The sequence below is a fragment of the Eurosta solidaginis genome, chromosome 2 (genome assembly GCF_040869045.1).
Source record: "Eurosta solidaginis isolate ZX-2024a chromosome 2, ASM4086904v1, whole genome shotgun sequence".
NCBI classification, from domain to species: Eukaryota; Metazoa; Arthropoda; class Insecta; order Diptera; family Tephritidae; genus Eurosta; species Eurosta solidaginis.
Genome location: NC_090320.1, coordinates 178860233 through 178874566, shown reverse-complemented (window position 1 = coordinate 178874566; position 14334 = coordinate 178860233).

Here is a 14334-nt window from a genome sequence, read left to right as displayed (position 1 = left end):
AGCTCAGACGCTAAGGCTGCCGAGAGTTATGTAGGCGAATTCAAGAAGCTTGTGGATACTGAGGGTTACTTGCCCCAGCAGGTGTTTAATTGCGACGAAACGGGTCTTTTTTGGAAAAAGATGCCCAAGCGAACTTACATAACAGTAGAGGAGAAAGCAATGCCCGGCCATAAGCCAATGAAAGACCGCCTTACTCTGCTTTTTTGTTCCAATGCAAGTGGCGACTTGAAAATAAAACCGCTACTTGTCTATCATTCAGAGAATCCACGTGCCTTCAAAAAGCATAATGTTGACAAGAGTAAGCTAAATGTCATGTGGAAGTCGAACAGTAAAGCTTGGGTGACACGTGTTCTTTTTACTGAGTGGATCAATAATGTTTTTGGCCCCTCTGTGCTGAAATATTTGATTGAGATGGATTTGCCTCTTCGTGTCCTGCTTATTATGGATAACGCTCCTTCACATCCACCAAGTTTACAAGATGAACTCATTGAAGAGTTTAAATTCATCAAAATTCACTTTTTGCCACCTAATACAACCCCATTGCTTCAGCCCATGGATCAGCAAGTGATTTCTAACTTCAAGAAGCTTTACACAAAAGAACTTTTCCAGCATTGCTTTGACGTGACTGAAAAAACAAATCTTACTCTAAAAGAGTTTTGGAAAGATCACTTCCACATTGTTGCCTGTCTCAAAATTATTGATAAGGCATGGAAAGGCGTTACTAAGAGAACACTCGAATCTTCCTGGAAAAATCTTTGGCCCGACCGCTTTGCCGAATGCACATTTGAAGGACTCGACGCAGTATCTACGGATCCAATAACCAACGAAATAATATTTTTGGCTGACCGTATTGGGCTAGAGGTGGATGGAAATGACATCGCTGAACTTGTGGCAGAGCACAGTGAAGATCTGACTACCGACGAGCTTATAGAATTGCAATGTGATTTACAACAAGATGTTAAGAAGCAAACTTTATCAGACGAGGAGATAACCGAAGAACAGCAACCGTCTAGTGCAATCAGAGAAATGCTCAAAGCATGGGAGTTTGTGGCATCATACGTTAAAAAGCATCACCCCAGTCAGACAGCGGCAGTACGTGCAACAGAATTATTCAACGATAATGCTGTGTCCCATTTTGAACAAATTTTGAAGGGACGTCAGAAACAAACGACTCTAGACAGTTTTTTGCTTAATGTAGATTAATAATGCTAGGTACTAGGTTTCTTTCAATAAAAATTCAAATTGAAACATATAAGACTGTATTTTTTTTCGACCTGGAACGCATTATTTTAGTTTACATTGATTCTTATAGGAATAATGGTTTTGCTTAACGAACGTTTTGCATAACGAGCAAGATGCTAGAACCAATTGTGTACGTTAACCGAGGGTCCACTGTATGGTGTTTAAGTAATTTAATCCGTGCGCGAAATAAAATTAATATTAAAAAAAATTGTCTCTACTTCAGCAAAAGGCCTGATCAATCTATTTGCATTTTGATAGGACCGTTCTTTATATTCGTAAGTTAATACCATAGTTGGCACATCTTATATTTTCACATGTTACCATTAAATTTTTTAGTGTTTTTTGAGTACCCAATGCAGCTTTTATTTTAAAATTTTGCACTGTGTCTACTTGGAAGTTACTCAATCCGCATAAATATTTTTTAAAGTGGGCGGTTTTCTGAAGAAGCTTTTCATTAGATTTAGGTAGCTATATATTGTGAGCGTTAAAAGTTATAATAAATAACTTTGATTAGAGGTAGTGAAATGCTCAATGCACTAAACTGACTATGGTTAAGGAGCATCAAAAAAAAAAAAAGTTTTGATAAAGCTCCATATTGCATGATATAAACGTTAAAATATATAAAATATATAAAATAATACAGTACAATGAATAGCAAGACAATACAAAATTTAGTGTGTTTAGAAAAAAAAGAGAGCTTTATCAAGAGAAGATTTAAATTTGAAAATCAAAAGAGTGAAGCTAGGAGATTTTGAAGAGGAAACATGTTCAGATAGACCTCTCGAAATAGAAGACTCCTCAGTGGCGACACTTCAAAATTTTGAAAATGAAAGTTCGGAAAAAACTGACTTCAAAATTCAACAAGCTATATTGTACGCAATGCGTAACAATATTCCTCAAAGCCAGTTCGGCGACTTGTTAGGGTTGCTTAAAGTCTTAGGTGTTCCTCGCAAGAACTTGTCATTGGAACAGATGGTCTCAATATCTTTAAAAGCTCAAAAAAAGTTCTTTGGCCGATTTTAGGAGCAATTGTTGGGTTTCCAAATATTAGTCCTTTTTTAATAGGTCGTTTTAGTGGAGAAGAAAAACCGAGCAACATTGAAGAGTATTTGGGAGAATTTTGCAAAGAAGTTTCATCTCTTTTGGAAACTGGGATTGAAGTCGGTTCATCCAAATCTCTAAAAGCATCATAGCTTAAAGTTTCATAATGAAACTCACATACTTGAAACACTTAATAAAGGAATGGTATCTCAATTTCCACTTGATCCGATGCATCTTATCGACCTCGGGGTGGTAAAAAGATTCATCTTCGATGTCATTAACAAGGGCAATAAGAGTGCTTTAAACGAAAAATTAAAACTTGTAGTAAAATATACTCCCTCAGAGTTTGGCCGATCATGTAGATCCCTAGAATGTGTTAAATTGTGGAAAGCTACGGAGTTCAGGCAATTTTTACTTTATTTTGGTATATTCGTTCTTAAACTTTGTGTAGACGAGGATATTTACTACGCTTTCCTCTTGCTTCACAATGGTACATAATTATTTTCTTGTGATAAACATTATAAGCGTGAAGCAAAAATTGCAAATGAAATGTTACATGAATTTGTGAAGAAGGTGTCTGAGATATTTGGCGACCATGCGATTACATTTAATATGCATGGTTTGTTGCATATAAGTGACTGCGCTGAACAATATGGTCCACTTGACAGCTTTTCGGCATATAAGTTTTGAGAACTATATGCAGCACATAAAAAAATTGATAAAAAAGCGCAACCATATACTTCAACAATTATTAGCTAGGATATATGAAAGAAATGAAGTTCCTTTCAATTTAAAAAGTCGTAAGAAACTGGGATCATTTGAGGTGAATCATAAAGAAGAAAAAAATTCGTTTTGCTATGTTCGAAATAGAGGAGCTTTCAAATCCATGGGAGAGGAAGAAATAGCAGAAAAAGGTTATTACAGGGCACTTTTTCCAACAGGTAGAAGATTTCTTTGTAAGTCCAGTAGAATCAAATAAAGCATTAAGAATAATATTCTGCAGTTGCATTGATACGGCAATTTCCACAGTTGAAAAAGATTAAATTTGTTATACATTTTTTTCAATTCCAAACGAACACAAGCTTATACTTATTCCCCTTTTACATCATTTATTTCATGAATTTTCGTAATATAATACTTAATAAAACGTAATAAATAATAAAAAAAATATAATACACAAGAATATGGAAACAACAGCATTCGAAAATCTAGAATGCGGATCATTTGGCACTTAGCATACCGCAGTTGAAATATCGCAACTATCTAATAACGAACTTAATATGATTGGTATGCTCACTAGTTTTTTAATAACATAATGACATAACGAAAGCTGCCTTTGCAGGATGTGGGTCCTATATCCAATTAGAACAAATTCCAACAGCGCAACCACAAAAAGATAAAATTACCACTCCGACAAGTAAAAAACGAAGAATATTCACCACATCCGGTGACTATAATGAAAAAGGCAATATAATTGATAGCGAAATCCTTCAACAAAAACTATCCGATAGTCTCAACATAGAAAATCAACAACAACTAGAATTAGTGGAAATACATAACATGCCCAGGCCCAGTATACATCAATTACTTGCGAGATGGTGGAAAACCAAAAAATTTTTCAACTGTCCACTACCAAAAGATTGGAAAAAGTGGAAGAAACTTTGCACATAAATGTAATAATTTAATTTGCATGACCAATGTACGTAAACGTAATATACCCGCTGGGACAAATTTCAATTTTATTTTCAGTTCATAGATAAGAACGAATTTGATGACCAGACTAAAATGCTGCGAGAAAATCTGGTTATAAATCGTCAGGTGCTTAAGGTTACAAAGCGGCTGTGTGGGGAGATCGACGAGGTGGAGTTAAATATTTTATCAACACTTCCCCTAGCGATCATCGACGAACTAGACAAAATGGAAACGGACTTACAAAAGCCTGATTTCGAGAATGCAATGGTATTGAAATTTTGTGAAATATTTAAAAAAATGTATAAGATTTGAATTAATAATTCCAAACAGCTTACATTCATACTAAGGCAAAAAGGAGCGTCTTCATCGCTGGACGACGTTTTTAGGCAATTAATAAAATATAATTTAGTTCACAAATACAATTGGGATGTTCGCTGTACAAAGTTGGCATTATACAGCCGTAAGCTTTTTAATGAGGTTTTTTTCAGTAAGTTTAATATTACTTAGAAGGAATTTACACACATGGAATTTTACAAGTTTTCAATAAGATGGCTAGACCTAAATTTCTTTCCGATTTAAAAAAAATTGTGTCAGTATTTAACACCAGCATTCAAAAGGGAAACTTAAAACTTTTTGGCTTTTAGTCAATATAGTTGTATGAAAGAAATGTAACTAATATAATAACTTTAACTTTTTTTATAGATGCATTTTCATCTTTGGGTATTAAAACGTTTGAAAAATTAATGCGGAAGTCGATCGAGCTGGCGCATAACCGATTTAAGCACGTCAAGTCAATAATAAGTAATAGTAATAAATAAAATAAACTTTATTCGTTTAAGCCACTTACATATACATATAAGTTTCACTTGCATGTTTGAGCATATGTAACTCTCCTTTTATTCCACATGCTAACTTTTTTAAATTTTAAATTTACCAGTTTTAATTCTAATTATTGTTAAATAAGGAATGAATTATTAATAAGTTTTTATAGAAAATTTACTTTATTGGTATTTAATTTAGAATATGGAATTATTAACTAGTAAGTAACTGGACATGAAAACATCGGTAAATTAGGCTATAATTTTGGAAATATTTACCAAGAACTTACAAAGAAACTATTGGAAGATTACCGGATAACTAACGGTATTTTAAGCTGTATTTCCACGTACGCTACAAGGAACTTTTTTATAAAATACCAATATATTTCACGTAGTTTCAAGACAAATTAGACATAAACTACGAGAATTTGCCTAGAAAACTACCAGTACAATTCACAGTGTTTATGAGATATTTACCAAGAAAACTACAGCGAAAAGATCTAAGAAATACCAGTAAACTACTAGAAATCATCAAGTAAACCACCAGGGATAATTTACTGTAGTTATTGATTATTTACCGAAAAAAGTATGTGTACATCTTGAGGGAAATATCAGGAAACTACCGGTATTTATGGCCATATATATAGCTAAAATAGTTGGTAAAAATGGCGGCCACCGTGTTGTGATGGTAGCGTGCTCCGCGTACCACACCGTATGCCCTGTGTTCGCACCCCGGGCAAAGCAAGATCAAAATTTTAGAAATAAGGTTTTTAAATTAGAAGAAAATTTTTCTAAGCGGGGTCGCCCCTCGGCAGTGTTTGGCAAGCGCTCCGGGTGTATTTCTGCCATGAAAAGCTCTCAGTGAAAACTCATCTGCCTTGCAGATGCCGTTCGGAGTCGGCATAAAACATGTAGGTCCCGTCCGGCCAATTTGTAGGGAAAATCAAGAGGAGCAAGACGCAGATTGGAAGAGAAGCTCTGCTTTAGATCTCTTCGGAGGTTATCGCGCCTTACATTTATTTTTAATTTTATAGTTGGTAAAATCATGAAAAATACTTTTATTTTTTTACGTAGGCTACCAAAAACGAGCCTATTAATATACGGGTTTTGTATTGGTACAATACGTAGAAATTTCAAACAAATAACTGGTATATTCCAGTTTTGCTATATGCTATTGTACTTATATAGATTTACATGTACGAGAGGTATATAGGGCAATTCTATCCCGACGCCAATTCTGTTTAACTGAAGAACTCTCTGGTAAATTATCCGATAATTACTGAGTAAATACCATTCCATGTGTATGTGGAGATTTTTGTGATGGCGCGAGAATGGCATTTTTTGTTTTTTAAAAGACGACAATTACGCGAATGTGTAATTGTCCAATACAGCTGAAAAGGCGCATCTCTCGGAGTTTGTTCCTTAGACGTCTGTATTCTATTGAAAGAGATTAAGGCTCGCTATAAGCTATGCTAGGCGAGAAGTAATTTTTACTTTCATATTCATTTTACAAGCTTGAAACGTTTCTGGCAATGTTTTACAATTTTCCATAAGAAATCAAACGAAAGCTTTCTATTTTTATATTATATCAACGCTTCTCGTTTCCACTCTGCCGTCAGCATAAGAGAAGTCTAGAGTTGCACATAATCGACCAGGCGGGAAACGCGTGGAACCAAGCGATTGGCTGTAAAGTATCGAAGATCATGAATAGGTATTACAACCTTATACCAACATAGTTTCTCCTATCATTAAAAAGAGAGAACTGTAGACTCATGACATTCTGACTGGACACTGCCTTCTGGCGTCACATGCTTTTAAATAAGACTTATTCAATGGTAGCTAATAGGGGTGGGACTATCCGAATAAAAATTATTCGAATAATAAACTCTTTTATTCGCCAGGTATTCGTAATCCGAAAAATATTTATTCGGATTTTTTATTCGTTTATTCGAATAGTACTATCCGGATAGTACTATCCGGATAGTGCGCACTATCCGGATACTTCGAATAGTAAAATAAAAGACATTGCGTTTATGTTACGCTCATCGCTTGTGCAGATGAGCATGCACATATATTTATACGTACATATATTTATATGTGTATAGATGCATATATGCAAATATTTTTGTTTGTTTGGGGTTGCTTTGTTAATATTCATTTATTTAGTTACATATATTTACGTAACCAAAGTTGTGCTTGAGGCTTAAGGTAGAAATAGTTATCGGGGTCGTTTACAACTTTACTGATCATAGAACTTTGTTGATTAGTAAACAGGTGTGGAAATGGTAATATGGTAGGGATTTTTGTTTCCCATATACATACATATATACTTATGTATGTATGTAAGTTGTATGGACAATTTTTGTTTTGATATATTTTGGTTTGTATAAACATCTAATTGGTCACCATTAAAAAAATAAGTTTACATGTCATTAGCCGTGTTTTTTAACACGCGCGTATACGTTTCGTTTGCGCGTGTTAAAAAACGCCTATCTTCGCTTAGATAATGCTTAGGAGACCCATCTAGCGGCTGTGGTAAAACAACTAGCTACAGCAACAGGGTGTAGCGAAAAGCGGAGACGCAACGCTCTGATGGCCATAGGGTATAACATATAGCTGAATCAGTTGCGATGAATTGTGGACACACATATAATACATAGAATTAGTGTACAGGGTGAAACAAAGACACATATTTCAGTTACATCTGAGTATAATGCGTATTGAAATTTAGTAGGACAAAATTTATGCGCAGCAATTTCAGAGGTGTATTTATAGTTTGTCTCTTAGCAGTCAATATAAAGTTTAAGCGTAAACGGATATACGCGTGTTAAAACGTTTCGTTTGCGCGTGTTAAAAAACGCCTATCTTCGCTTAGATAATGCTTAGGAGACCCATCTAGCGGCTGTGGTAAAACAACTAGCTACAGCAACAGGGTGTAGCGAAAGCGGAGACGCAACGCTCTGATGGCCATAGGGTATAACATATAGCTGAATCAGTTGCGATGAATTGTGGACACACATATAATACATAGAATTAGTGTACAGGGTGAAACAAAGACACATATTTCAGTTACATCTGAGTATAATGCGTATTGAAATTTAGTAGGACAAAATTTATGCGCAGCAATTTCAGAGGTGTATTTATAGTTTGTCTCTTAGCAGTCAATATAAAGTTTAAGCGTAAACGGATATACGCGTGTTAAAAAACACGGCTATTGTCACAATTGTTTGCGAAGTCTGATAGATCAAAAGTTATTTAAGGTCAATGTTAACTTAATGGAAACTTTGGAAAAAAATTTCCTAAAATAAAGTTTGAAGCAATCCATTTTAAACGTAACAAAATTCTAGTGGAATTAGTGACTAATTTCAAAAACGGCTGTCTGTTTTTGTCGCTCCTTAAAATTTTGATTGTCTTTGAACGCGTTAAACGCTGTAATATAAATACCCAAATGTGCATATAAGCATATTCTAACATATGTACATGTTGTATTCTTGCAGATTCCTTTGAATCTAATTTAAATAACTTTTGATCCATCAGACTTCGCAAAAAATGTTGACAATGACATGTAAACTTATTTTTTTAATGGTGACCAATTAGATGTTTATACAAACCAAAAGATATCAAAACAAAAATGTTCCATACAACTTACATACATACATATGTATATACGTATCTGTCGATTCCAACAATGCAATCCGTACGCGCTCACAAACTAAGGTTGGCGCACCTAAGTCAATGCAAAAACAATCATCTCCTCTGCCATCGCCTGCTGCTCAGCTTGTGCATTCTGCCGACAGCGCTGAGAGAAGTTCACTATCTACTCTACCTGTGGGTGCCAATGATAATATTAATTGTATGACTGCAAACAATGAACCTGTGCATTCTGCTGTGATCGCTGAGACAAATAAATTACCTACTCTACTTTAGGGTGTTAATAATAATTCTGCTTGTGTTACTACAAATAATGATGCTGCTAACTCTATTGGTGTTATCTCCCAAACATTTGCTGGTGCCGCTGCCTCTGCTGCTGATCGTTTTCCATCGAATGAAGTTGGTATACAGGGACAGAGAAAAATTTCGTGTAAATCAAACGCTGATAAGCCATATAATGTTGTTAGTGGTACTAATGTGAATGCTGATTTGGATGTTTTCGTGCGATATAGATGGCTTCACTTATCTTCTTTTAAGCCGTCTGTTAAAGAAGATAACATTATTCAATATATTTCTCAACATACCAACATCGATCCATCAAGAATTGCTTGCTTTAAACTGATCAAAAGAGATGCTGACTTTAACTCTCTCGTAAGAGTTTCTTTCAAATTACGTGTTTTATCTACTGACTATAGCAAAGCTTTCGATGCTTCTCTGTGGCCAACAAATGTGTCTGTTAGACCTTTTAGGTTTTTTCCAAAGCGATACCAAAATATGCAGGAAACATAGATACAATTGAGACCCTACAAGTTAGTCATAATAAGCGAATTCGTAATATTCATCTTAATCAAAATCTCAAAATTTGTTATCAAAATATGTCTGGTATGAGAACAAAAGCCAATTCTATTTATGCTGCTACATCTGAATGTGATTATGACGTCATCGTGTTGGTAGAGACATGGCTTAATGCTGATTTCTGCAGTGAGGAGTTCTTTAACAGTAGCTTTTATTCTGTTTTTCGAAGAGACAGAGATGGTGTGGCAACGAATACTATGCGTGGAGGAGGTGTTTTGATAGCAGTAAAGTCCATTATATGTGCTGCTGAAGTAACTTTAAGTAATATTGATTCCTGTATTGAACAATTGTGTGTGTCAATTTCGAATGGTGATGATTTGCTTTTCATTTGTGTTTCTTATATTCCTCCTAATAGCTCTGATAATTTGTATTTTGATCATATTGATAATATTTTAAATTTAAATCTGCCCAATGATAATGCACAACTCTGTGTATTGGGTAATTTTAATTTAAATAAAATTGCGTGGTCTACTATTGCTGATGAAGATATGCTTATTCCAAGTAATGTGAATAGGTGTAGTGAAATATGCGTAATTGATGGGTTATTTGGTATACAATTAACGCAAATTAATGGTTTTCTAAATGAGTTGAGCAGGATTTTGGATCTTATTTTCATTAGTCCTGATTTAAAATTTCAATTGTATAAGTCTGAGGTTCCTTTATCGGTCACTGATAAACACCACATTCCACTTATCTTGGAACTTGAGTTTTATAAATATCCAAATCTTTGCACTGACTCGATGCTTAAATTTGATTACTCGCGGTGTAATTTTGATCTTGTTAATGATCTAATATTAAGTGAGAATTGGCCAACCCTATTTGCAGATCGGTCTCTAACTGATTGTTTTGACATTTTTAAGAGTAAAATAAGTAGTATATCTTTTGGAAATATTCCACGTTTACCGCCAAGGGCCCATAAACTACCCTGGCATAATCGGAGCTTAAACAAATTAAAGAATCTTCGCAATAAATTTCATAAGCTTTATAAATGTTCTGGTAATTTGCAGCACAGAGTAATGTATGAGAAATACTTGACTGAGTTTAACTGTCTAAATAAATTTCTTTATAAAAATTATTTACTCGGGTTTGAAATGAATATTAAATCTAATCCCAAGGCTTTTTGGAGTTTTGTAAATTCAAAACGTTCTTCGTCAGTTATTCCGTCCATAGTGTCTCACAATGGCATGAGTGCAAGCACCGCTAATGAAAGGGCAAATCTGTTTGCTGAATTTTTTAAGTCTAATTTTGTTGATAATTGTGTTCAGCTTGATACTTCTAGTGCTGGGCAATTAGATATTTTCGCAGCTATAAAAGACCTAAAATGCTCCAAGCAATTAGATGCTCATAATATCTCTGCTTTTTTTCTCAATCAATGCACGTCATCTATAGTGTATCCGCTACTTTTGTTGTTTAATTTGTCTCTTAGGTCAGGTAATTTTTTAGATGAATGGAAAGTGACTTCTGTTACTCCAGTTTTTAAGAGTGGGAGTAAGAATCTGGTTTCGAACTATCGTCCCATCTCTAAAATTACTAATATTGCTAAATTATTTGAAATAATCATTAGCTCTAAATTGTCATTTGCTGTCAAGCCCTATATTTCGTATACTCAACATGGTTTTATACCGGGCAGATGTACGGTCACTAATCTAACTGTTTTCTCTAATTTTTGTTTTTCAGCCTTTGTTGAGGGCTTTCCGGTAGATATAATCTATACTGATTTGTCAAAAGCTTTTGATAGAGTGTCTCACGACTTATTAATTAAAAAACTTGAAAATTTTGGCTTTCATTCTACTTTCTTGTCATGGGTAAAATCATATCTAATAGATAGAATTAACTATGTTGTTGTTGATGGCGTAAAATCATTTTCATATAGAGCTACCTCTGGGGTTCCTCAAGGTAGTATCCTTGGTCCTCTATTTTTTGTTATTTTCATCAACGATTGCTCACAGTGTTTTTCCTTGTGTGAACGTCTACTTTATGCCGATGATTTAAAAATTTTTAAAAAATAACAAGCTTCTCTGATATTCAAATTATGCAAAATGAGGTTAACAAATTCCAGGAATGGTGTGATCGAAATATGCTAATGATCAATAACGAAAAATGCTGCTCGGTCACCTTCAACAAAATTAGATTGCCACTCATATCTTCGTACTCTATTTGTGGCTCTGTCCTCAGTTCTAGTTACAAAATCAAAGACCTTGGGGTTGTTTTTGACTCGAATTTCACGTTTATTGATCACTTGAATTACATTATACCTAAAGCTTATTCCTCTCTAGCTTTCATTAGACGGAATAGTTCTGAATTTAAGGATCCTTATACTAAAAAATTGCTGTTTAGTACATTTTTAAGGTCCAAATTGGAATATGCTTCTATAAACTGGAATCGGTTTTATGATGTGCATTCCAATAGACTTGAACGTATACAAAAAAAGTTTCTAAAATTTGCATTATCCAGTATTAGGTTTAATATGCCTATTCCATCTTATATTCCGCGGTGCAGACTGATCAGTCTGCATACTCTTGCCAGTAGGCGATTGATATTTGGCTTAGTTTTTATTCGTGATGTTCTCAATGGGACTATTGATTGTCCGTTTTTATTGCATTGTATTAAACTCAATGTTCCAGCCAGAAACTTACGACATCATGATTTATTTGCTATTGACCTCTGCAAAACCAGGTATGCTCAAAATGAACCAATTATCAGACTGCTATCGGAATTTAATTTGTTATGTAGAGAAATAAATTTAGATATATTTGTAAATCGCAATGAATTTAAAGAAAAACTTTGTATGTACTATTTCCAATATAATTAATAACCTATGTACGTCTTAGTCTGTAAGGTTACTAAACCATAGACTTAATAAATAAATCTAAATCTAATGTAGGAAGTGCATGTTGGTGGAGGAAACAAGCGAGCACATTTTGTGCTCGTGCCCACTGCTTATCACGGTAAGACTCCAGCAGTTAGGAGTGATACAGATATGATATCTAAAAGCAGCAAGTAGCATAGGTCCCAGAAAGGTTATAATGTTTCCAAGAAGACTTTATTATGCAACATAAGTCCTGGTTGTTGATAAGGCTTTTCAGGACGATCGTTGAGCTAACTTCTGATAACACTATTGGTTCTTTCAGTCTATCTCAAGTCCTCACGAACCGGCAAGTTTAACCTAACATTGAGGTCGCCAGCAAAAGAGATTAGAAATTTGGAAAAATGGCAGCTTGGTAGACTCAGTTTTTAATCACAATTCGGAAGCTGTAACCTCTGTAATAATTCACCTGTCGAAAAAAGCTTTCACGGAGATATTCTTCATACAATAAAAACCAACGCCATCTTGAATTGTCCGAAATCGGTTCATAATCCCGAGCACGATGAATTGGACACGTATAATTTCTTTTACCTGCGATTAACCATAGTAGTTAGTAATACGTACAATGTTGGATTCAATTTAGGTTCTCTGCAACAACTTCAAGCTTTCTGTGCTGTAGTTCAGATATGGCAGAGCTAGTGGCGGGTCCAGAATTTTGGTAAGATAGGGTGGGGGGGGGGGGGGGGGGGGGGGGGGGGACAATGTGTATTGCGTATCCGTTTCATCTTGTAACGAATGTAATAACCGAAAATCATAAACGAACCCAAAAACTATTTATTTTGCTTCCAAAATCAAAATTAGAATATATTAAGGCTCGACGCCAAATTTCAAATCTCACCTCACATAATGAAATCCATTTAGTGGTTCTGCCTTTGAGTCGAGAATTGCTGTTGAAAAATTAAGACCTTGGAGAAGCTACAAAATTAGAAGAAGATTCTTTGAATGAATTCAAGGAATGCGGCTAAACGCTGACTCGTGCTTTCATTTTATCTTTGAGAAGGTTGTTAAAACGTATTCCAAGTACGACATTGAAGTTAGAGAGCCGCGTTTATGCAATAGTAAAAAAAAAACTGATTCAACGTTGAACCTCAAGGAATTGAGGGTTACTATAGAACTACATTTTATGTGCCACTTCTCGACACGTACATGCATTTCTCACCTTCAAAGTCCTTCGAAAAGCAAAATTCAATTTTCCAAAGCTTTGGTTAGTAATTTCTAAAGCAAGAATTCGATGAAGGGTGATGCACATAACTCCACAACTTTTATGAAGAATTACTTGATTGTTCCAAAGTGATTTCGTTCCGGAAGTAAAAATGTGGAAGCAACGTATTTGCGATCGAAGCGTTCAAAATGCGCAGAATGCGTTGTCGGTAAGTTTTCTTAAAATCAAAATCTCCAGGACCTTGTAATTTTCGATTATTTTCAGGTAATAAACGTGAACGCATTCAAAATTGTTAATACGTTATCACGGGTATTGGCAGTTACTACATCAACTCTAAAACGTCTATTTTCAACCTTGAGAAGAATCAAGAAATATTTGAGAAATACGAAAACACCCGGCAGATCCGCCCCTGGACAAAGCCCACAAAAAAGTTTTTCAGGCTGGACTTTGTGGAGAATTCAATGATCTTCGTCTACATATTACCATAAGAAACGAAATATTTGCGAAAAACTTAGTTTTGCGACCTTCGACCTCGAATATCTTAAGACGCTACCAAGCGATTTATTGTGACTTCTCTGCAATTAACAGAAATTCTAAAATAAAGTTTCTAGCTTCTTGTTTCGAATTCCGATATTTGCCCCCATTTTTACTTAAAATTACTGGACTATTGAAATAGAATTTTCAAAATTGGAAATTCAAAATGAACAGGAAAAATCGCATACAAAAACTCAGAAGTTACACAAAGTAAATTAAGTATCTATTCAAACGTATGAGTATAATAAACCAAAAATATAGCACTACAGATATAAGAAACCACTATATTGGTGTGGTGGGAGGAGCCGTGTGTAGATCCGCGCAAGTGGGGAAAGCTTCTGACCGCCATGCATCTGCAAATGCCCGTAGTGATTCTTTGCATGTGGTCCAAGCAGTTCACTACTTCCGCTCGCTTGCGGCGAAGTACTCTCTGGATAGCAACTGAGCATCCGTTAAGTGGTGAGCTAATGTAA